The sequence below is a fragment of the Haemorhous mexicanus genome, chromosome 24 (genome assembly GCF_027477595.1).
Source record: "Haemorhous mexicanus isolate bHaeMex1 chromosome 24, bHaeMex1.pri, whole genome shotgun sequence".
In the NCBI taxonomy this organism is placed as follows: Eukaryota; Metazoa; Chordata; class Aves; order Passeriformes; family Fringillidae; genus Haemorhous; species Haemorhous mexicanus.
Window position 1 is genome coordinate 2,327,587 of NC_082364.1, and position 22,931 is coordinate 2,350,517.

Below are 22,931 nucleotides of genomic sequence, written 5' to 3' on the forward strand. Positions count from 1 at the left end.
AACTATCACCTTGCTCCTCCAGGTGACAGCCCCACACTTTTAACCAGATGCCCTTAAAGATCACCCAGAGAGCCAAAAACCCCACACAATCTCCAAGTATTTACCTGGTAAAAATATAATATAATATAATATAATATAATATAATATAATATAATATAATATAATATAATATAATATAATATAATATAATATAATATAATATAATATAATATAATATAATATAATATAATATAATATAATATAATATAATATAATATAATATAATATAATATAATATAATATAATATAGATATTTAATGCATAATTTTATTTATTATATAGAAATATAAAATTATCTATATCAATAAAAATAAAGAAAAGTATATTAATTAATTAATTAATTAAATAAATAAATAAATAGATTTAGCTGTTGAGGAAGAAATAAACCCAGGATCAAGACCAGAATCACCCTGTGGAAGGGAAGGGGGGTTGTGTTTAGGCAGGGAAAGCTGGTGCTGGCTTAGTGGTGCTACAGGTGGGTGACACAGGTGATGTCCTCCACCTTTATCAAGCCTCAAGGCACAGGAGCAGGCTCCTAGTGCAGGAGGAATGATGTGGAGCATCAGATTTGCTGTCTGAGAAGAAGGGCTGGCTTTTCCCAGTGTCATCAGATGCTACATCTGATGTTTTTCTGGATTCCTCATTTTCCAGCACTAAAAGGTTTTATTGTTTCTTCCCTTGGCTGTGAATTTGTCGTGTTTGGATTCTCCAGTACCCAATAACAGACTGACCTGGCTGCTTTTCCCTTCAGGGGACCCTGCTGTGCCTTCACCTGCAGGGAAGGGAAGGTCAGCATGTCCTGATGGAGCAAGAGGCATGAGACCCATCCCCTCAGGCCAAGGAATCCTGCCCAGGAATCCCCACTTTGGTCCCAATCCATCCCTGGCTGAGCTGCACAGCTGAAGATGGCTTGGGCAGAGCACACCAAATGTCTTTAGGGAGCTAAAACTCACTCCTGCCTCTGGACTGCCTGCAAATCTGCTGGTTTACATTTCTCCTATGCTGAAACACAGGAAGCTTAAAAATTTTTGTAAGAAAGGGATTACCTGGAGTGTAAGGGAGAGAAACTATGGAGGGGGAGGGAAATGCTCCTGCCTCATCTGGAGTTTTGTCCAGGGCTTCGACGTGGCTGTGGATCAGCTCCCTGGGGCTGGGATGCTGCCTTGCTATTTTTATATCTCTACATACACACACATAAATATATATTACTGCCATCACTATTAATAACAATTATAATTACTGGGCTTTGCCAGGAGACAAAAGCAAAACCAGACGTGCGTTGAGCTAATGGAGCTAATTGATAACACATGTCCTGCAGAAAGCCTCTCCTGGGAGAAGAAAGAAACTGGGAAGGGCTCTGCTGTGCCTGGGAAAAGAGGAATGTTCACTTGAGCTTGGGGATGTGAATCAGAGTGCTGAGTGGAGCCAGGATGTGAGACCCCAGCCCCTCTCCCCATTCCCTCTTCAGCTCCCCCAGCCCCGACCCCCGACACAGCCACGGCTGGCACGAACCCTGCTCCTCGGGCAGGAAAGGCTTCTCCCCATGTGGAACCTCTGAGAATGGTCTGAATCCTGCTCAGGCAGTCCGAGGAAGCCTGGACAGCTGCTGTGGCTGGGATGGAGACGAGCTCCAGCTCGGTGTGGGACCAGCTGGAAGGGATGCCAAGGCCCCGGCAGTGCCGACCCCCCGGCCCTTGCAGCAGACTAAACTTCCCCTGCTGTCCTCCCAGCCAGCAAACTGACACGTTCCCACAAGCATTTCTGCTGGTTTGGGTTTATTTCTTTGCTTTTATTTTTTTTTTTTTTAATATTTTTTTTCTAATTATCCAACGCGGTCAGTGCCAAGTGTGTCTGTCCAACACTAATCTGGCAGGCAGAGCTCGTGGATTTATGGCAAGCAAACCCCCACCTCTCACTGACCAGAGGCAGAAGGAGGGTTTTATCTTTTTGGAGGTCTCCATCACATATTTTTACTCCTATAAATGCAAAATCCTGAGAAGTGATGGCAGGAGGAGCGAGACGGCGTCAGCATCTCCGAGGGAATGAGCTGAGTAAATCAGGCAGCTGCTAAGGATTCTAATCCCTAACTAGGTAAAAACCTTGGAAATTGCAGCCATGGGGTGAGTGCTGAGAGCTTTCCAGCCAACTCCTGGGGAAGGTGCTGCCTTTGGATTTAGCCTAATTAATATCAAGTTCAGCCAAGCAAGCCTGGGAGGTGGATGGGCTCCCAAATGGTTTTTTAATGTGCCGTGATTATTTTTTAAAGGTTTCTTTATTTTCCCCCCGCTTGTAAATGAATTTAGCGCTGGTGAAAGGTGTTGGATTGACAGCCCTGGAAATATAAGTCCTCAAGGAACAATGTTTTGGAGTTGTGAAGGGAACAACACTGTGTGCAACCGAGATGTAAAGGTAATTATTTGCAGTAACAGCTGCTTTTTGCTCTAAATTAAAAAATAGAGACCACAGGGATTCGTCAGAGCATCTGAGACATTTTCAGGTGGCTGAAGCATTGGGCACAGTCAGAGCTGGCTAAACACAAGGTCCCTGAGCTGCTGAGGCACTCAGGGCCACGTTTCAGTATTTAATTGCTATTTTCACTTTAAAAACTGGACATTTTTTCATCCCTTAAGCACAGTCCTAATGTTGAGCAGGGACCTCAGCACCTCCCTGCTCAATACAGCAATCAAAGCTGGAAGCTTCCACTGAGGCTGAATCAAAGCCTTTGGGGTGTTCAGAGAGGAGAAAATACCCCAAACATATCCCTCCCCACCCCACAAAAGGTGTGCTGTGGGCCTTTTCTGCAGCTCTGTCACTGAGAATGTTTTCAAAGGGCAGCACCCAGGCTCTGGCGAGTATAAACACATCTCCAAATGGTGCTCACTGCAGAGAATCATCCTGACAGAGCTCATTAAGGATCTCTGTGCTCTCCATGGGCTGCCCCAGCTGTGGAAAGGCAGGCAGGAGAAGCAGGGCAGGACATCTGGACCAGGGATGGAGGGACAGGAGCAGCAGGATGATGAGGAGCAGGCTGAGTCTATCAAAGCATGGCCTATCTGGGCATCTTAAAGAAATCTCAGGGAATTTGGGCATAAAAACCAATATTGCAGTGCTGGATGTTTTGTGAAATTAGGGAGATGAAAGGCCACTTCTTCATCCATCTTCAGACAGCCCCAGGATTCAGGAGGTGAGCTCTGGGCTTTGGGGCCATGCAGGGTCACCATGGCCAGGAATGGCCTGGATCAGTTTTCCCAAGCTGCCCATTAACCCCTGGGCTGCAGCACTTCCTGTGGAGGTGAGGAAATCCTAGCTGGAAAAACAAACACGGGGGAAAAGGGGACACTGAAAGACAGGGAGAACCTGGGCTGAGCTGTTTTCTCCCAAAGGAACGAGGAAAGGAGTGAGCAGAGAGAAAAGGAAATGAGGAGGAAGAATAAAACCACGAGAAACCTCACGAGGGAGATGCTAATGCAAAGCAGGTGTTATCCCACCTGAATCCTGCTGGGTTTGGCTGCTCCACACCCCTGGAGCAGCCCAGGGCAGCCAGAGCCCCTCTGGGGTTGGTGCCTGCTCTGCTGCTCCCTCCCTGGAGGGGCTGGCAGGAGATGGGAGGGAAGGAAAATCCCTGGTCTGCTGTTCACAGTGAGCTTCTCTGAGGTGTGTCAAACTGCCTGAAGTGTGTAGTGTTTTGAAAAGGACTAAATGTAAACATTTATTTTAAGTTTATTTTAAAAATTATTTTTAATTTAATTTATTTAATTTTTCATTTAAATTTTTTTCTGCATTTGAGGAAGAGAATGAAAGTGAGAAGTGATGACACATCTGATGGCACAGCTCCTTTCAGCCCTTAGACTGTGTTGTCAGGAGCAAGGACCTGGCATCTTGAAGAAAATGGGAAGCACAGAATTTTAAAGCAATTAAGCTGCTCTTTATTGTAGAAATTCTTTCTCCAGCATAAACAAATCTCCACAATTCCTTTCCCTTTCCCTTTCCCTTTCCCTTTCCCTTTCCCTTTCCCTTTCCCTTTCCCTTTCCCTTTCCCTTTCCCTTTCCCTTTCCCTTTCCCTTTCCTTTCCCCTTCCCCTTCCCCTTCCCCTTCCCCTTCCCCCCCTTTCCCTCCCCTTCCCCATTTTTAATGCATCCAAATGATTGCTGGAAGTGTTGGTTTTCCAAACCTGGCTGATGTTTCTATTTGGGTCTGGAAAAGCCAAATTTCCCAGAATTTGTCTGGCACACGAGCTGGAGGCATCAATGGTTTGTTTCCTCCTAGTAAAGAAAAACCAAAGCCCCACAAATGAGGGTACAAAGAGATCCAAACCCAAATATTCCCCTGGGAGCTGGCCCAGGGAGGGCAGGGCTGGTCCTGGTCCCTGGGGTGGTGCTGAGCAGAGCCTCCCACCCAGCTGGGCACTCAGCCTGGCACGTGCCACCCACCTCCACAGCCAGGCTGCCAATCCCTCACCCCATCCAGCTGGGATTCACTCCTAGCAATGCCAGGGGGGTGTATATATTTTTTTTTGGGGGGGGGGAATGGGGAAGTGTTTATATGGGAAAGGAATAACCCTGCCCTTGGCTTTGCCCAGACTGCAGGGCTTTGTTCTGCTCCCTGCCAAGGATTCCTCTTGCCTTTTGTTTTTTCCATTGTTTCTGCTTGGTGGGAAGCCAAAAGCACCAGGGAACCTGTTTCTGATTCCTGCTCTGTCTCCATCCTGCTGCTGGGGGATCTCAGCCCCCTCTCCATGGTGCAGAGATGTGGCTCTGGGAAGGGTTAACTCCTGCAGCCACGTTTTTCTATTTAATATTGCCTCTGAGGAAACAAACAGAGGCAAATCCCACCCTCTCCCCAGAGAATCTTGGCTTGTTCCAGAGAACATGCAAATAATAATTATTTGTCCTATATTTTCTTTTTCAGTGCCTCTTTCAGCAGCCTGGGGGACTGAGTAAACGGAACAACAAAATGACAAGGAAGGCAATAAACCCAAATAAATAACAAATTGATCAAACTGCAGGGGAAGGAGATTAAAAAAAACCCCGACAGCATTCCCCTTGTGGTGTGGAGAGGCTGAAAATGTGGGACAGACGGGAAGGGGACGTGGAGCTCCCCTGATGGATGCCAGCAGTGTGCTGGGAGAGATACGAGCCCAGATGTCTGGGAAAAGGCCTTCAATCCTCCTTTTCTGAGCCCAGGCATTTGGGGATAAATCCTTCCTGGAGCAGCAGTGAGATTTGCTTCTATTAAGGTGAAACCCACTTGGGATGGGACATTCTGCATCCTGTGCTGCTGTTTCCATCCCTTTCACTCTTCTTTTAGTGCTCCTCATCACATTTTTTGTCCCCCAAACTGGTTCAAATATATATCTATAGACCTATCTATACCTATATCTATATCTAATCTGTATCTATATCATCTATATCTATATACCTATATCTATCTATATATTTATCTATATCTCTATCTAATCTATCTATATACCTATATCTATGTATATATTTATAGCTATCTATATCTGTACCTATATCTATATATCTGTATCTATATCCACATCTATATTTATATTTATCTATATATCTATATGTCTATATATCTATCTCTATATCTATTCAAATATATCTATATCTATATCTATATCCATATCCATATCTATATCCATATCCATATCTATATCCATATCTATATAATCTATATCTATAATCTATATCTATCTATATCTATATATCTATACCTATATATCTACATCTACATCTATATATCTATTTATCTATATCTATATCTGTACCCATATCTATACATCTGTATCTATATCCATATCTATATTTATATTTATCTATATTTATATATCTATATGTCTATATATCTCTCTATATCTATCTCTATATCTAATCAATATCTATCTATATCTATATCTGTATCTGTATCTATATCTATCTATCTATATCTATATATCTAATATATATCTATATCATCTATATCTATATACCTATACCTATATATCTGTATCTATATCCCTATCTATATTTATATTTATCTATATTTATATATCTATGTCTGTCTATCTAACTCTCTATCTCTATATCTAAATCTAATCAATATCTATCTATATCTATATCTATACCTATATATCTGTATTTATATCTATCTGTATCTATATCTATACCATCTATATTTATATCTAATTTATCTGTATATATAGATCTACACCTCTTCTCCCCTGACTGCAGGGTGTTGTGCCAAACAACCTCTGAAGCCACATTCAAACCTGAGCTCCTGCTCAAATCCAGGCTGCAGAGGCTCAGTCCCTGCTCAAGACGTGGCTGCTCCTGCTGGACAGATTCCAAAGCCGTTGCAGTTGTGCTAGGGCTCAAGTTTGGAAGAGGAGCAAAAGACATATAAGGAATTTTTCACTAGAAAAACTTGTATTTACAAGAAATCACATTGCTTTGCTGGATCAGAGGCCAACCAGCTGCAGGGGATGAACAAAACTCCTCTCTTGACCCATCACCTTCAGTTTCTGCAGGTGCTTCTTAAAAAAAGAGATCTTGCAGCATAAAAAGAAAAAAAAAAAAAAAAACAAACCAAATTCCCCTGTTATTTTTCCCAATATAGGAAAAAAGAATCAAGTTGGTGGGTGCAGCCCCATGATGTTGAGGAATTCCTGATTCCCAGCCATGCTGCAGGTCCTGGGTGTGCCTGTGGAAATGCCACGTTATAGATACATCATCATCATCATCATCATCATCATCATCATCATCATGATATCTAATAATGCAACACAATGATCACAGAAGTAAAGAATTTTCTGAGTTGGAAATGATGACCCACAAGGATCATTGAGTTCAACTGCTGTTTGCTATAATAATAATAATAATAATAATAATAATAATAATAATGATAAATATATGAAATATATGATGCATAGCATATATAATACATACTAATATATAACAGTACAATCCAAATAGAGCCAATATCTTGCTCTGGGTGCAGTCAGTACTTCCAAGGCATTTTCACATCTTACAGAGAGCAATCCTGTATTTATCTTTCCTGGAACAGTGGATTTGTGCCTTCCCCTCTAATCTCTCATCTCCAAACTCCTCGGAGCCCATAATGCAAAACTTCCCTCTGCACTGGGCCCGCTGCTTTTCCAGATTAAGAAAGGCTCCAGGAGGAAGCTGACAACCATAACAAACCCATTTGCTAAGATAACATTATTCCAGGGTGGTGCTGCTCTCCTACACGTGCCTCAGCCCAGCCCCTGTGGATAATAAGCCAGCAAAGCCTGCCCAGAGCCTGCCCCACCAAGGTGATCTCCCCCCCAGCACAGCCCCTGGGGGATCTGAGCTGAGTCAGAGCCAAAGGAGGCGCGTGGGAGTGGGTTTGGGGATGCTCTCCATGCCTTAGGATTTGAGCTTTTCTATTTTTCATATGATTCAGGGATCCATGAGATGGAAAATGATGCTTGGCTGTTGGGTTAGAAAAGGTGCTCAGCATCCCTTTCCCTCTGGAAAGCAAAGCCCACAAAGCCTCAGCAATGACACAAATCCCCCATAAAGGTGGCACTGAAGGTGTGAGAAAGAAGCAGAAGGGAAGGAACAATTATGAAATTGTAATCCTGCAGTTCTGCAGTGTATAACTAAAGCTTTTCTATTTTCCATCTATTTGTAACCTGCAGTTCTTTAGTGCAGAACTCCAAACCCCACACACAGTGGGAGCTGCTGCTTCCCCTTTTGGGCAGACACAACAATTCCTCTCCAGGCCTGGCAGTCAAGGACACCTCACTGCCTCAGGCCCCAGAGATGGAAACAAAAGGGAGTTGGGGGCAGCAAACTTGGGGTCAATGCCTTCATTAGCTGGAGCTGGAATTGGCAGATTCACCCCCAAAATGCAAATGGACCAAACTTATAAAAGTGTGAAACCCTTGAGTCCATTTTTGGGTGTAGCCCCTGGGGGGCTTTGTCTGCCCTAAATGTACCTGAAGATCCTTCAATAAATAGATCTGCTTTGTATTCCCTTAATTTTGTCTCTGTTTTTAGGCAGCCCAAGATGACACCACTCTGAGCTGCTGCCTCCTGCACCCCACCCAGGAGGAAGGAGCAGCTCCAGAGGCCACAGCACCTCTCCCTTTTCCCCTTGGCCCATCCCTGCCTGCTGACTGCTCACATCTGCAGGGATAACCCGGTGTGCAGCAGTGTTTGTACAGCCTCAGCAGTCTGTGCTCCCTTGTTTACTCACATTGGGCTTGTTTAAAGCCCACTTGACAGGAAAATGGATGTGTGTGGTTTTTTTGTGACTCAGGACAAGCTGACATTCCCCCCATTCTGAGCCTAACACCGCCTTGGTGCAGGCACAGCAAACCCAATCCACAGAGCAGGGGTTTGGATCCATGGCTCAGGAAACAGGGAGAGGTGAGAGGAAAAGGAGCAGTGCAGCAGGATGGGTGGGTTTTATTGTGAAGGAGGGAAAGGAATATCATTCCCAGTCAATGTCATCCCCCTTTAAACCAGCTGGTGAAGAGACCTCTCCCGTTTCAGGGCGGCATAGGATGGAAAACAATGCTTGAGGGCTTGGCTGTTGGGTTAGTAAAGGTGCTCAGCATCCCTTTCCCTCAGGAAAACAAAGCCCACAAAGCCTCAGCAATGACAAAATTCCCCCATAAAGGTGGCAGTGATGGTGTGAGAAAGAAGCAGGAGGGAAAGGAACAATTATGAGAACTTTCTAGACTTGCAAAAATTGGGATGATCCTGCTCAGAGATTAGGAGAGCTCAAAAACCCCCATTTTCCTAAATTGTGGCAATCCCATTTTAAGAAATCCTGTAAATGCCTGATGGAGAAGGAAAGCAGGTCTGCTTGCACCTGATGGCAGCAGGGTGGTTTCCCAGCAGGAGGCTGTTTTGGGCAGTGGATTGTGGGAACTTGGATGGATTGACCTCGGACTTTCATGGGAGCAGGGGGAGGGGACGTGCCCCAGGGAGGAGGGAAGCAGGAACATCAAAGCAGGGAGAAATTCCTCCTTGTTCACTGATTTCTTCAGAAATCTAAATATCACAAATAGCCCGAGGAGGCTGCACAGCAGATGGGACTTGGGCCCTTTGGGGAAGCTCTGTGTTCCTGCCACTAAGAATCCATCATGGGAATGTGATCTTGGGAGGCTGCAAAGCTGCAGACCCAGGAGGCTTGGGCAGCTTGGGAAACTTCAGAGTTCTGCCTTGCCCTGAACCTTGGAGGGGAGCCCAGCTCTGATCCTGCTCTCTTTAAGCCGTGCCACTAAGCCCTTCCCAGCCCTTGTCCCTAAACCTTGCCTTGGTGGGTCCAGCTCTTGAGCCCCACACTCCAGAGCCCAAACAGCCACTTTTGTCCCAAACCCATATCCTCACCCTTTTCCTTCTTCTAAGGACTCTTGCACCCATCAGAGTCACCTCTGCTGTCACCAAAACCTTTCCCAGGGTCCTTTCCTGGCACTGTTGCCTTGCTCCAGCCTTTTCTGGATGTCCCTTCCCTGGGGACATCTTGCACTCATCAGAGCAATCCCAGCCCTCCTGCTCATTGCACAACCCGGCTTCAATGCCAAGACCTGGACAGAATTTCTCCCTGCATTGCTCTCAGTGATCCCTGCAGGGAATTTATTTATCCCCTTTGTAGTCCCTTGTGCAATTTGTATAAAGTCAGGGGTGCTGGCCTCCAGCAGAACACAGAGAAATTATGAGGCTGCTCAGATTTCCCCAAATTTCAACATTTTGACATTAGGGAGTGGAAAAGAAGGGTGAATATTCCATTAAATTCAGGAAATGTATTGGAATTTATCTCACAGGTATTCTGTGATCAAATCACACAATCCAGGACCAAGAAACAGCAAAGCTTCTTTGTAAACACCATCTCCTGTGCAGTGTCCAGCAAAGCCTTGGGAGGATTTAGGCAAGGGATGAGAATTTTCCAAGCTCTCTGACATTTTGGGGATCACTGCAACCCCCTAAGATCTGTCTGCCTCAACCTTTTGGTTTTCCTTTGAAAAAAATCCCAGTTTAGCACCTGCTTTGCAGAGCTTTGCCTCCTCCCATCTCCCCAAAAAGGGGAGCAGGAATTGGGTTGAGAATTTCGTGGGTCCTAAACACACCCCAGGGGATCCAGGCAGAAGTGCTGAACATCTGGAGGTGTGGAACCTCTGGAAGTGCAGGGACCCCCTCATAAAGAGGGTTTTGGGTTGTGCTTTAACAAGGGGACCGTGGGTTGCCCCTACAGTGGTGCCTCCCCAGAACTCTGCTTTTCTCTCTTGAGTGCTTGATGGCTTGTGTTTATGAGAGCTAAAAATATTTACTTGGGGAAGAAGGGGCAGGGAGAGGGGACATTGCTTGGAGATTTTATAGGGCATGCTTGGGAAAGAGGCTTCTGTGAAAATCCCTTATTAAAGAACAAAAATTAAAGAACAAAAAACAAGCACAACCAAACAACAGCCCAGGACGAGGCCCCTGCATGACCCCGAGGATGGTGCTGGAGGATGGAGACCCCAGCAGGAGCCCAGTCCTTTGGAAACTTTGCCCAAATATCACGGCCAGGAGGATTTCTGTTCAATGTGAGGTTTCGTCAGCATTTTACCTGGCCCCAGCCTCTCACATTGTGCTACCAACAGTCCCAGGAGGAGGGAGATTTGGGGGTGATGCCGAAAAAGGGCTCAGACAAAACCAAACTGGGGCTGCTGGTGAGGAGCAGGAGGAATTTTGGCAGTCTGGATGCTGTCTGCCAGGGCCTCTGCTCCTGCCTGGCATGTTAGAAATATGGAGTGCTAATTCCCTTCTCCCCAGGGCTGGGCCAGTCTGAGCTGGGGTTATCAGCTGGGGCAGGGCATCCCCTGGAAAGGCCATGCAAGGGGGGGACAGGCAGCATCCAGGCCCAAGCACGGCCAGTTCAGCTCTTGGGCTTTATTTCTAAAGGGCATTTTGTTTCCAGTGAGAAGCTGGTGACGTGCACCAGGCTGAGAAAGGCAGGGCTGTGCCCCAGCACCATAAACCCCTCTGTGTGTGCTGCTGGCCCCGCGTGTGTCGGGGCGCCGGGGGCACAGGCTGAGCATTGTGTGAGCCATTCCCAAGGGTGCCTCGGGGCCCTGTGGCACTGCAGAAGGTCAGCACAGCCCTCTCCAGTGGCTGGAGTCAATGGGGTATTGTCTGCAAGAGCTCTGGGTGGCATGGAGCAGCGTGCAGTGGTGGCACAGGGGTCAAGGGCATAAAGTCGCCAGCAAAGTCTTTCACTTGTGCTTTTGTCTTGGTTTGAACAGCCAGGTGTCTGCTGAGGAAGGCAGGAGCCTCCCTTGGAAGGGAAAATGTAAACTCCCTCTCTCCAAATTATTATAATTTTGAAATTAAGGGGCTCTCAGGCAAAGACATGGGAGCAGTGATAACAGCTCTTTATTAGGAAAATAAAAAATACAAATGCAATAGTACAAAAAAAAACAACCCTGCCAGTGTCAGAGCAGGCCCTGGCCCCCTGTGTGTCAGGGTGGTGGCACAGTCCCATCCCAGGGGGGCTCAGGGTGGTGGCACAGTCCCATCCCAGGGGGGCTCAGGGTGGTGGCACAGTCCCATCCCAGGGGGGCTCAGGGTGGTGGCACAGTCCCATCCCAGGGGGGCTCAGGGTGGTGGCACAGTTCCATCCCAGGGGGGCTCAGGGTGGTGGCACAGTCCCATCCCAGGGGGGCTCAGCCCTCCTGCAGTGCCAGCTGTGGTTCTGCTGGAGCAGGGATCCTGCACAAGGGGGGAGTTTTCCTCTGCAGCTCCAGGGCTGCTGGAGATGGACCTGCTCTCCCTCTGGGAATGCAGGGCAGCAGAAAGCTGCTCCTCTGGGAATGCAGTGGGCAAAGGCTGCTGGGCTGTTCCCAGGGCAGATTGGATCCAGGTAGGAATGCTTGGCTCCTCCCCTGGGCGGAGCATCTCCCCATGGGATGCTGGAATTTGATCAGCCCTGCAGGGACACTCACTGGCCATTGACAGAAGAGAATTAATAATGAATGGCCCATGGACAGCAGAGATCTCCTGGAGGGAGGATTGGGTATTGGAGAGATAAAGAAAACTGCCCCATGAAGAGCAGAGAGCTGCCCCAGCTCTGACAGATTAGGAATAAAATACACAGCCCAGACACACCTTCCAACCTAAGACAGCTTTTTAATGCTCACAGTCTTGCTCCCATTCCAGCACACCTTGTAGGTCTGAGCACCAATATTCCGTGTCAAAGCCTGACAAGACCAAACGAGGAGCTCTGGGTACAGGAGACACCTTCCAGAGCAGGAATGGATCTCTCTGGGGTGGCCAGTGGCAGCAGGGCCACAGGGAGCTCCCACTGCTGCTCCATCAGGGAAGGAAAAGCAGGATGAGGCACACAGCGTGGTGCTCCAAGGCTCTGGGAGCACTGCCAAGCCCTTTGCTCTGCACCAGGGCTCATGGATGGTCTGCAGGAAGGCAGATTACTGGGAACAGCCCTGCATTGGCGTTTGGAGCCCAAATATGGTCTGATCCAAATTTTGTGACTTTGCCTTTGTTTCAGTTACGGGCTGAACCCAAATTAGGCCTGAGGCCATCAGTATTTGCTCACCAGCAATGCTTGGGGTTGGTGGTGCCTGTCTGACACCAAGGAGAGCAGCGAGGGCAGGGTCCCTGCTCAGGGTATGGCAGTTCTAGGGGTGAGAGCCCCCCTGGTTATTTAGGAGCCTTGTGCCAGCAGGTTTGGGGATCATTGGTGACAGCAGCTGCATTTGTTGAATTTTTGTTTGGATCATGGTGAAGTCAACAGAAACCTCCTGTGAGTTCCAAGGGGAACGGGGCTGGGGCCGGAAGGAATCTGCAATCCAAACACCCACAGACCCCGTGGACATCTGCACATGGACCTGACTCCTTCCATGGCCCTGAGCTGCCTCTGAGGTCACACATTCCACGAGGAACAGGCCCCAAACATCCTTTGATGCTGCAGACAGGAGTGAGTTTGTTCAGCAAATCCCTGCCTGGAGTCAATGGCACCAGGAGGGCACCTGCTGCTGTGCACAGCTGCTGGCACGCCCCACCAAGAAGAAGTATGACTTGGTGCTCTGTGTGGCCTCCAAAAGGAGAACTCCTGGCTTGCTGAGGTTGATGAGACCACCCTGGCCCCTCACAGCTGAGCTCACTTGGTTTCTGATGAAGGTTACTCAGTGGTTCATGCTGAGGAGAAGACAGCACCAGTGTCTCTGTTCCCAGATTCCTACTTCATCCACCTGGTACAATTTTCCCCACTTGAATCCTCATGTCTACTCAGACCACATCTGACTTCTATCCCCAGCATGTCTGGATGACTGGAAAGAGAAAACAAGACTTGGGAGGATGGAGATAAGGTTTCTGATGCTGGAAATCTGTTTATCTCCCTGGCCCCAGGGGATACCTGCAGCATGTAAGACATTTTCTATGAAAAAGCACAGGTTTCTCCAAGACTCCCAGGAAAAACCTGCTCTCCTGCCTATCTCGCATTGCACCGATGCTCTGCACACAAAATCACCCTCTGTGCCCAACACAAATGATGTTTTTTGTGCATCTTGGCCCCACCAAGCAGCCCTGAAGCCTGGCCATAAACAATGAGTCAGCTAATCCAAACCACACGGCAGGGAGGTCAACCCAGTGCATGATCCTGATCCTGAAAAGCAGAGCTGCATCTTGAGCAAAGCCAGGGATAAGACAAGGATTGAGAAACAGCCTTCCCTTGGCAGGGCAGCAGAGCCAGGGAGCACCCAGTGTCACCCAGTGTCACCCAGTGTCACCCAGTGTCACCCAGTGCCACCAAGGAGCAGGGCTGGCTCTGCTGGCCCCCACCTGGGACACAGTTCCCTGCAAGGTGTTGCCTTCCCCATCTCCCTTTTGTTTTGCCTTGCAGCTGCTTCCCACTTCCCAGTCTCTGAACCAAATTCTCTGTTCCTTTGCTGCCCCATCCCTCTTCCTTTGGGGGTTTTTCCACCCCCATTCCCTGCACTTCCCCCTCTTTTGTTTGCCCCCTCCCCAGCTTTCTCTCCTTGGAAAGCCTGGCTGGATCACGCTCACATGAAGTTAAACCCGACCTCCCAGCTGCCAGCTCTGCCTTTGGCCTATTGCTCCAGTTTCATATTTGACTCTAATTCCACAATTTATACAGCAGGGAGCTCTGGGCCAAGCTGACTGTCTCGGGAACCTGCCAGAAACCTCAGCTTTTCCTAAGCCTTATAAACATTTCCTGCCTCCATCCCTGCACCTGCTGTCCGTGCTGTGCCTCCAGCCAGGATGCTGGGCCATGCAGGGGATGGGGAGCCCACAGGGTGCCCCAAACTGCCTGATCTCACTGGCATTGACACTGGCTGCTCCTTGTGCTGATGGGAAATGAGCTCATGGCACTGCTCCCCTGGGATAACACTGTTTTTCCTGGCAGGTGGGGCACCAGCCATGTCCAAAAAGTGCATTTCTGCTCCAAGCTGCTTGCAGCTTTTTTATCCTGTGGTGCTCTGCAGGCTGGAGCATCCTTTGGAAGGATGGGTGCCCACCCTGCCACTACCTGATCCCTGTGTCCAGAGCCATCCCAGAGGAAGTTTGGGATATTTAGGAGGAGGATTTGTTAGTGACCTTCTCTCCCTGCAGTATTTGAAGCTGGAACAGAGAAGAAGAAAACAGGCACCTCCTGTGTGACCTTGGGCATTCCAAGAGGAGGTTATGGGAGCAGGGACGGGGCAGGCATGCAGGTGTCCCAGACAATGGGATATCCAGGAATCCCAGAATCCCAGAACAGTTTGGGTTGGAAGGGATCTTATAACTCATCTCATTCCAGCCCCCCCCCACCTTCCACTAGACTTGTTGCTCCAAGCACATCCAAGCTGGCCTTGAAAAGGAAAGGAGCAGCTTGCAAGCCATGGAAAGAGAAGAAAGGAAAACCTTCCCCTCCTGCCTCAAGGCCACTTGCTCATCTGAACAATTGTACTTCATCCTTTTCTATTTGCTCATGAGAAAAACCAAAGCCTCCTCTGCAGCAGATGGAAGTGGCACATCCAGGGGAGATAAAGCCAATGACACCATTGGGCGTTTTATCTTCCCAGGCCACTGAGGGATTCTTTTGCAACTGAACTGCAATGTCCTTTCTTCATGTTATTTTTCCTCCTCCAAATGTTTTCTGACCAAACAAAACCTTGGGGATGCAAACAAGAAGCGGGGTCAATAAAAAGGTGCTTTTCTGGTTAATACAACAATGTGTTTGAAATAAAGTCAGCACGAAGCAATAAACTGTGCCTCAGCTTGCTGGAGCTCTTTTGGTGCAACAAATGCTTTTTAATCCTCAGTTGCTGGGAATGGACCAGCTCATCCCAGCCAGGATGCTGCAAATTATTGAGCACCATCTGCTGGCACCTGATTCATTAACTCTGTTTATTTGCATGCGACACGCGATGTCCTTTTCCTAATGCAGCCAGTTCTGCTCTGCTGGACAGCCAAACAAGCCCTCTCCATCTGGTCTGCTCCTCATCTGAGGAGGATTTCTGTGGGTGTTACACAAGGACCATATCTAAAATAAATGTTGAAATTGGGATGAAAAAAGGATGGGCAGCACACGGTGGGTAAAGAGTTGCTCTGCAGAAGATTAAGGCAAATTCTGCCACTGAGGGCAGGAGTTCATCCATAAACCTGACCAAAAGGTGAATTCAGAATGTAAATTCATGACATTGGTGCTGTCCTCAGTGAGCATGAGACTGAAAGCAGGAGGGTTTGCAGGTCTGCTGGCAGTGTTCAGAACTCCAGTGCAAAGGACATAAAACTCTTCCTCCCGTATAAATCACCTGAATATTTGAGCTTGCTCTGAGGCCTAAAGCAATGATTTCAGACTCAAGCTTGCTTCTTGGTAATTCCTCCTGGCAGCTGGCTCCATCAGTCCCTGGAGTAGCCAGGTAGCTCCAGCCCCTGGCAATGCTGATTTATGGCTTCAGCGAGGAAATCAGCAGAAAAATCATCACAGTGGGGGCTGATATTTTTCCAAATGGAGCCTTCTCACAGGGAAGGTGAAAGGTCCTGGGACCCGGCACAGCAGCCCTCGTGCTTATTTTGGGAGACAGACTACAGGCTTTTCTCAGTGCTGAGTCCTGCAGGCCCTGCTCCCCCTGCCAAGGAGCCTCCAACCCAAATCCCCATGGTGTGGAGAGATGGAGATACTGGGAAAGGATCTGACTGCTGGGAAGGCAGTTTGTGCCTGCCCTGAGCTGGCACTGCAGCACTCTGCTGCTGGGATCTGTGGGAGTGGGGGCTCAATGGCTCCATCAAAGCCAGGAGCTCCTTCTCCTGTGTAAATCCATGTGAGACCCACCTTGGTCCCTCTGTTGCAGAGGAAACAGAGGGCAGTGGTGCCTCTTAGGTGGATTAACAGTGTGATGCTATAGGGGGTGATGCTGGAGCAGTGTAAAGGAGCCAGGTTTGTGATTCCCAGCAAGGATGTCTCTCCTCTGCACTGTTCTGCTGGCAGTGGGGGAATGTGAAATTTTCATGCTTCAAAGCCCCTCTTGCAGTCTGGGCTGTGTGATCCAAGCCAGAGTGCAGCCCTAATCCATCATCCAAAAAAGGGATGTTTGTATATTTATGTAAAATGACAGATTGGAGAGACCCAGTGCTGGAAACCAGATGCTTTCCCAAGAAACTGAAAGGGCTCAGGATTTAGAAACGCAGGAACACAGAGAGAGCCTGTGACACAAACATCCCTGCAGCTACTGTCCTAAAAACACCAATGCCTGGCTTTCCACAGGCTGGCAGCACATCCATGAGCACACAGGGACACAGAGGAGACATGGGACACAGCCAGGGCCAGGCAGTAGGTCCCTGCTGGAGAGGAGAGCAGCACCACTCATCCCTTGGCATTGCAGGGGACTCTCCTTTTGCAGCTCCCAACTGTTTCACCATCAATGGGTGAGCCCTGAGCAGGGTCAGTAAGCCACAAAGTTCGAAGGCATTGCAGAAGGGAACGTCCACCATCGCTGAGAGCTCACTCTCTTTCCAAACAAATATCCATCAGGAGGAGGAGATGTCTGATGGGGAAGTTTGTTTCTATAAACAGTCTCCTCATCCCACAGCCCCACTGGATCCTCCCCAGTCGGAAATAAAAGGCAAAGGACAGCAGGGTTGAAACCCACCCTGCAGCACTACCAAGATATGAGAGCACGTGGTGATTTCATTCCTGGCTTGGATTTCTTCTTTTACCCACTCTTTTTTTTTTTTTTTAATTGTTTGGATTTGGTCATAAGCAGGAAAAGCTGCTCTTATTACAGCTGAAAATCCACCGTGAGCTCTGATGTCAGGCAGGTGGAAAGGAGCCCCAGATGCTGGGCAGTTCCTGCAGGAGCCCCAAATGCTGGGCAGTTCCTGCTGACCTCCAGCACCCCTGGCACAAGCCAAAGTCCTTCCCTCCTATGCAGGTGCATTAAAATCCATCTGTGCGTTTGTCTTAGGCTGGAAATGGGGCTGTGTATTTTATTCCTAATCTGTCAGAGCTGGGGCAGTTCTCTGCTGTTCCTGGGGCAGTTTTCTTTATCTCTCCCACAGCCAATCCTCCCTCCAGGAGATCTCTGCTGTCCATGGGCCATTCATTATTAATTATCTGCTGTCCATGGCCAGGGAGTGTCCCTGCAGGGCTGATCAAATTCCACCATCCCATGGGGAGATGCTCCGCCCAGGGGAGGAGCCAAGCATTCCTACCTGGATCCAATCTGAGGTGCTGGGAACAGCCCAGCAGCCTTTGCCCACTGCATTCCCAGAGGAGCAGCTTTCTCCTGCCCTGCATTCCCAGAGGGAGAGCAGGCCCATCTCCAGCAGCCCTGGAGCTGCAGAGGAAAACTCCCCCCTTGTGCAGGATCCCTGCTCCAGCAGAACCACAGCTGGCACTGCAGGAGGGCTGAGCCCCCCTGGGATGGGACTGTGCCACCACCCTGAGCCCCCCTGGGATGGGACTGTGCCACCACCCTGAGCCCCCTGGGATGGGACTGTGCCACCACCCTGAGCCCCCCTGGGATGGGACTGTGCCACCACCCTGAGCCCCCCTGGGATGGGACTGTGCCACCACCCTGAGCCCCCCTGGGATGGGACTGTGCCACCACCCTGAGCCCCCCTGGGATGGGGCTGTGCCACCACCCTGAGCCCCCTGGGATGGGGCTGTGCCACCACCCTGAGCCCCCCTGGGATGGGGCTGTGCCACCACCCTGAGCCCCCCTGGGATGGGACTGTGCCACCACCCTGAGCCCCCCTGGGATGGGACTGTGCCACCACCCTGACACACAGGGGCCAGGGCATAGTCTGACTCTGGCAAGGATTGTTTTGTATTATTGCATTTTTATTTTTATCTTTATTTTTTAATTCTTTCCCTAATGAAGAACTGTTATCCCTTCTCCCATATCTTTGCCTGAGGGCCCCTTAATTTTGAAATTATAACAATTCAGAGGGTTGGGGTTTGCATTTTCCATTTCAGAGGAGGTTCCTACCTTCCTCAGCAGACACCTGGCTTTCCAAGCCTAGACATTGTTTCTGTCGGCTGTGAACCTGCTCCTGGGAGGGGATTTGTGTCCCCAAGCACCCCCTGGGAGGAGATTTGTCTCCTCACCACAGTCCCACCTGCATGGGGTCTGTTTGGAAAAAGCATTTCCACCACGGATTCTGCAAAGGATGCTGCTCCTGCTCTTGCAGTAACACATTCCTGAGGGCAGAGAAGGGTGTTAACAGTTCACCAAAGCTGTTAAATAGGTGCAGGGGGGCTGGCACAAGAACTGGGTCTGTAAAAACACACATCAGTCCCAAGGTGCTACCCAGGTACAGGAAAACTGCTTTTTTCAGAGTGGTTTGGAAATTTCTTAGCCAGCAAGATGGGATCATCTGCCAGCTCCTGGGTCTTGCTGCTCTAGGGGCAGGAGGAAGGCAGCAGGGTTTGTGCTGGTGGTTCCCTGACACGTTCCCTGCACAGCCCAGGCTCTGGCCGTTCCCAACAGCCCACGCACAGAATCCTGTTTCATTTTTCTTGCTGTGATCAGCCCTGTGCATGATGGGGTTGAGCACTGGTATGTGTGGCAATGCCAGAAGTAAATGAAACCCTTCCCTGGGGAGAAGGGTCAATTGCTTTTGGCTGCAAAATTTGCAGAATTTTCATTCTTTTTTTTTTTTTTTTTTTCAAAATGTCTCCTTGGAAAACACCTCTGTGTTTTCATTCAAAGGGAAAATAAGCCCGTGCTTTTGATTGTGCAAGTAAAAAAACAAAATAAATTTAAAAAATCATTTCTGTCTTTGAAAAGTGGATAATTTTAGCCAGACATGGGGAACAGAATTTGAACAGGGTCCATGGCCTTTGGAAGGGCTTTAGAGGGTTTGGAAGGGTCTGCTGGCAAGGGAGCATTAGCCTGCTGACACCTTTCTGATGCAATGAGCTGAACTTCCTGCTACAACACCAAAACCCACTGGGGAGGATGGCAGGCAAGTTTTTCCTGGGATCTGGGGTGCTTCTCCCTTATCCTTATCCAAAAATAAAGGTTGGAAGAAAGCAATGGCAGGAAAAGAAAGCCTAAAAGATAAAAGGATCAAGAAACCCACTGATTTTTATAATTTAATATCCTTCTTTGAGTGGGAGCTGCTCTAATAATATGCACAAGGAGTGAATAATGCTTTCAAATACTCCCAGAGAGTGAATAATATGTAATTATATTCCCAGAGTATTTATTTGGCTAATTTCCCCCAGTGTTTTTGAACTGAGATCTAAGGGGAGATCTGACTCCCTTGGAAGTGTGGATCAGGCCCCAAACACCAAATGAACCCACGTTCAAACATCACCAAAGGGTCAGCTGATAGACATCCAGTAAAAGTTGTTGGGGCACTTTTCCCTGCTGATCCCCAAATAAATTACCTGCCAATAAATGGAACCAGAAGTGGCTTGGCCAGGTGTTCCACTGGGCCCCAAGGGAGCTGTGGTGAAGAAAGGGGAAAATGGGGGCGAAAAAGAAAAAAAAAAGCTAATAAAAAATAAAATATTAACATGCCCAGCTTGTTGGCTGATCCGTGCCTCCAGCAGCTGTGCCCGTGTCACAGAGCGAGCTGCAATGGCCCAGCTGGGAGGACGTGCCAAAAGCAGGATATGGGAAAAGACTGTTCTTAAACCAGATGGATTAAACCTTTATTCCCTTTAAATTATATTTTAATGCACTGGCTACTCTGGAGGTGTTGGTGGGACTGGCTGGGTCTGAGCAGGTTTGGGGTGATTGTCCCCAGGGAATCTCCTGAACCCAATCCTCGGTGACTAAGATATCAGGAAAAAGTTTTTCATGCAAAGAGTGATAAAGTTCTGGAATGCTCTGCCCAGGGAGGTGGTGGAGTCCCCATCCCTGGGTGTGTTTAACAAAGCCTGGATGTGGCACTGGGTGCAGGGTTTAGGTGAGGGGTTGGGGCTGGGTTGGACTCGATGATCTTTAGGGTCTCTTCCAACCTGGTCATTCTGTGACTCTGTGTGACTTGGGGGGATCTCTGTGCCCCCAGCCCACCCTCCCCCTCCCTGCTGTTATTTCCAACCCTATCCTCGTGTCTGCACCACCTCTGAGTGCTCTGGGTCAGCTCCACCCCAATTTCAGTGCTGAGGGGCCACAGGAGCAGCACCTTTGCCCCATGCTCAGCTCCTGTCTCCTGTTGGAGAAGCACTTCTTGAAAGGCCTGGCTTGCTCCCCTTCCAAAATATCTCTTGGAGCATTTGGAGTCCTCAGCAGAGTTTCTCACTGCTAATTATCCATTAATTAAGAGATGAGGTTACTTTGGCAGCATGAATGAGGGTTAAATCCTGGCATTCTTGGTTTCTCCCCTCTTAGGAGAGCCCTTCCACCCTGCTGAGGCAGCACCCCAGGCCCAAACAGTGACACCCAGAGCCAGGTGCCACCCTGGGAGTGAAAACAAACCCATAAATGTGTGCTGCCCGAGGCAGACAGACAGACACATCTGCTGGTCTCTGTGGGTGGAAAGGGGTCTTGGCACACCCACATCCTGACACTTGGGGTTTTTGGTGAGTGGTTTGAATGGAGGGGGTGATGCAGGGGTTTTTTGGGTGTCTGTGATGGTGGGAGAGCTGGCAGGGGGACATGGAGGGTGGGTCAGGCTCCTCACCTGTGTGAGAGGGGATGGTCTGAGCACTCCACAACCCACCAGAAAGTGCAGATTTACAGATAAAGAAGGGAACTAAAAGAAACCGTTCAGTTTGTTTTGTTTTTCCATCTGGAAAGAGAAAGAGAAGGGAACATTCCCATGGTCAGAATACGGTATTTAATTTTTTTTTTGTGTTGCTTTTCTCATGTGACTGAGCTGAGCTGTACCAAGTCACTTCAGCCCCCTCAAACACAGGATTTTCTCACTTTTTGGTAAACTGCAGTTACCATGGAGAGGGCTGAGGCAAGCCAAATGCAAAACATTGGAAACTACACCCAAACTCACCGCAGCCATATCAAACAGTTAATTAGAAAGGCCGTCCATGTGTTTCCCATTCCCTGGGATGGTTTGAATCAATGGCCCTGTGATTTATCACCTGTTTTCTGTGTGAACGGCTCTGCTCTGCTCTCCTGCATGTGTTGGAAAGGGGATTTGTGCTCTACAGTGAAATAAGGAAGGGAGATATTAAGGACTTTAAAAACAACCCCAACACAATCATCAAATAACCACTTCTGCCCCTTCCCCCAGTGTAAATCTCCCACTGGAATGATATGCTTTGGATCTTGATGGGATTTCTAGCCTTTGGCACGAGGGAAAAAGGAGACAGAGCTTTTGTCTCGCTTTGATTTTGGAGAGTGGGAGATCAGAGGGTCCTGGGCCATTCCCAGGGCTGCCTTATGCTGTGCTCAGATGGAAATTCAGAGCGTGCTTTCCTTTCCCACTGCACTGGGTGGAGAAGCAGGAAAGGCGTGGCTGGAGGAAGGAGGGAGGGAGAGGAAGAAGAAATCCTAACTTCCCACGAGTTCTCTCAATGTGTGATGTTGTCTCCCCACTAAGCAGGAAGACCTTGATGGTGGCAGAGGTGCTCCAGTGACATGGATTATGCCTGGAGAGCCACTTGGAGGAGATCCTGGTAGGAAGCAGAGTCCATCCATCCATCCATCCATCCGTCCATCCATCCATCCGTCCTCCGTCCATCCATCCATCCATCCATCCATCCATCCATCCCTCCATCATCCATCCATTCATCCCTCATCCATCCATCCATCCGTCCATCCATCCATCCATCCATCCATCCGTCCTCCATCCATCCATCCATCCATCATCCATCCATCCATCATCCATCCATCCATCATCCATCCATCCATCCATCCATCCGTCCTCCATCCATCCATCCATCCGTCCTCCATTCATCCATCCATCCATCCTCCATCCATCCATCATCCATCCATCCATCCCTCCATCATCCATCCATTCATCCCTCGTCCATCGATCCATCCATCCATCCATCCATCATCCATCCATCATCCATCCATCCATCCTCCATCCATCCATCCCTCCATCATCCATCCATTCATCCCTCATCCACCCATCGTCCATCCATCCGTCCATCCATCCATCCATCCATCCATCCATCCATCCATCTGTCTGTCCATCCATCCATCCATCCATCCATCCATCTGTCTGTCCATCCATCCATCATCCATCCATCATCCATCCATCCATCCATCCATCCATCCATCCATCCATCATCCATCCATCCATCCATCCATCCATCCATCCATCCATCATCCATCCATCCATTCATCCATCCATCCATCCATCCATCCATCCACCCATCCACCCCCGGGATGAATGCAGCATTATCCAGGTGAGCCATTCCCTGCAGCCCTGCTCCAGTGAATCCCCTGGCTGGGCCTGGCTGGAAATCCTGCACCTTTATCTGAGCCAGCCCT

At 48.7% G+C, this 22,931-nt stretch overlaps 1 long non-coding RNA gene across 1 annotated transcript; it reads left to right on the forward strand.

Moving 5' to 3' along the window:
* Positions 1-1,885: 1,885 nt before the first annotated feature.
* On the forward strand, positions 1,886-5,376 carry LOC132338120 (uncharacterized). Its single transcript, XR_009489380.1, has 3 exons — positions 1,886-2,130; positions 2,343-2,448; positions 4,949-5,376. It is a non-coding gene; the product is annotated as an uncharacterized LOC132338120 (long non-coding RNA).
* Positions 5,377-22,931: the final 17,555 nt, after the last annotated feature.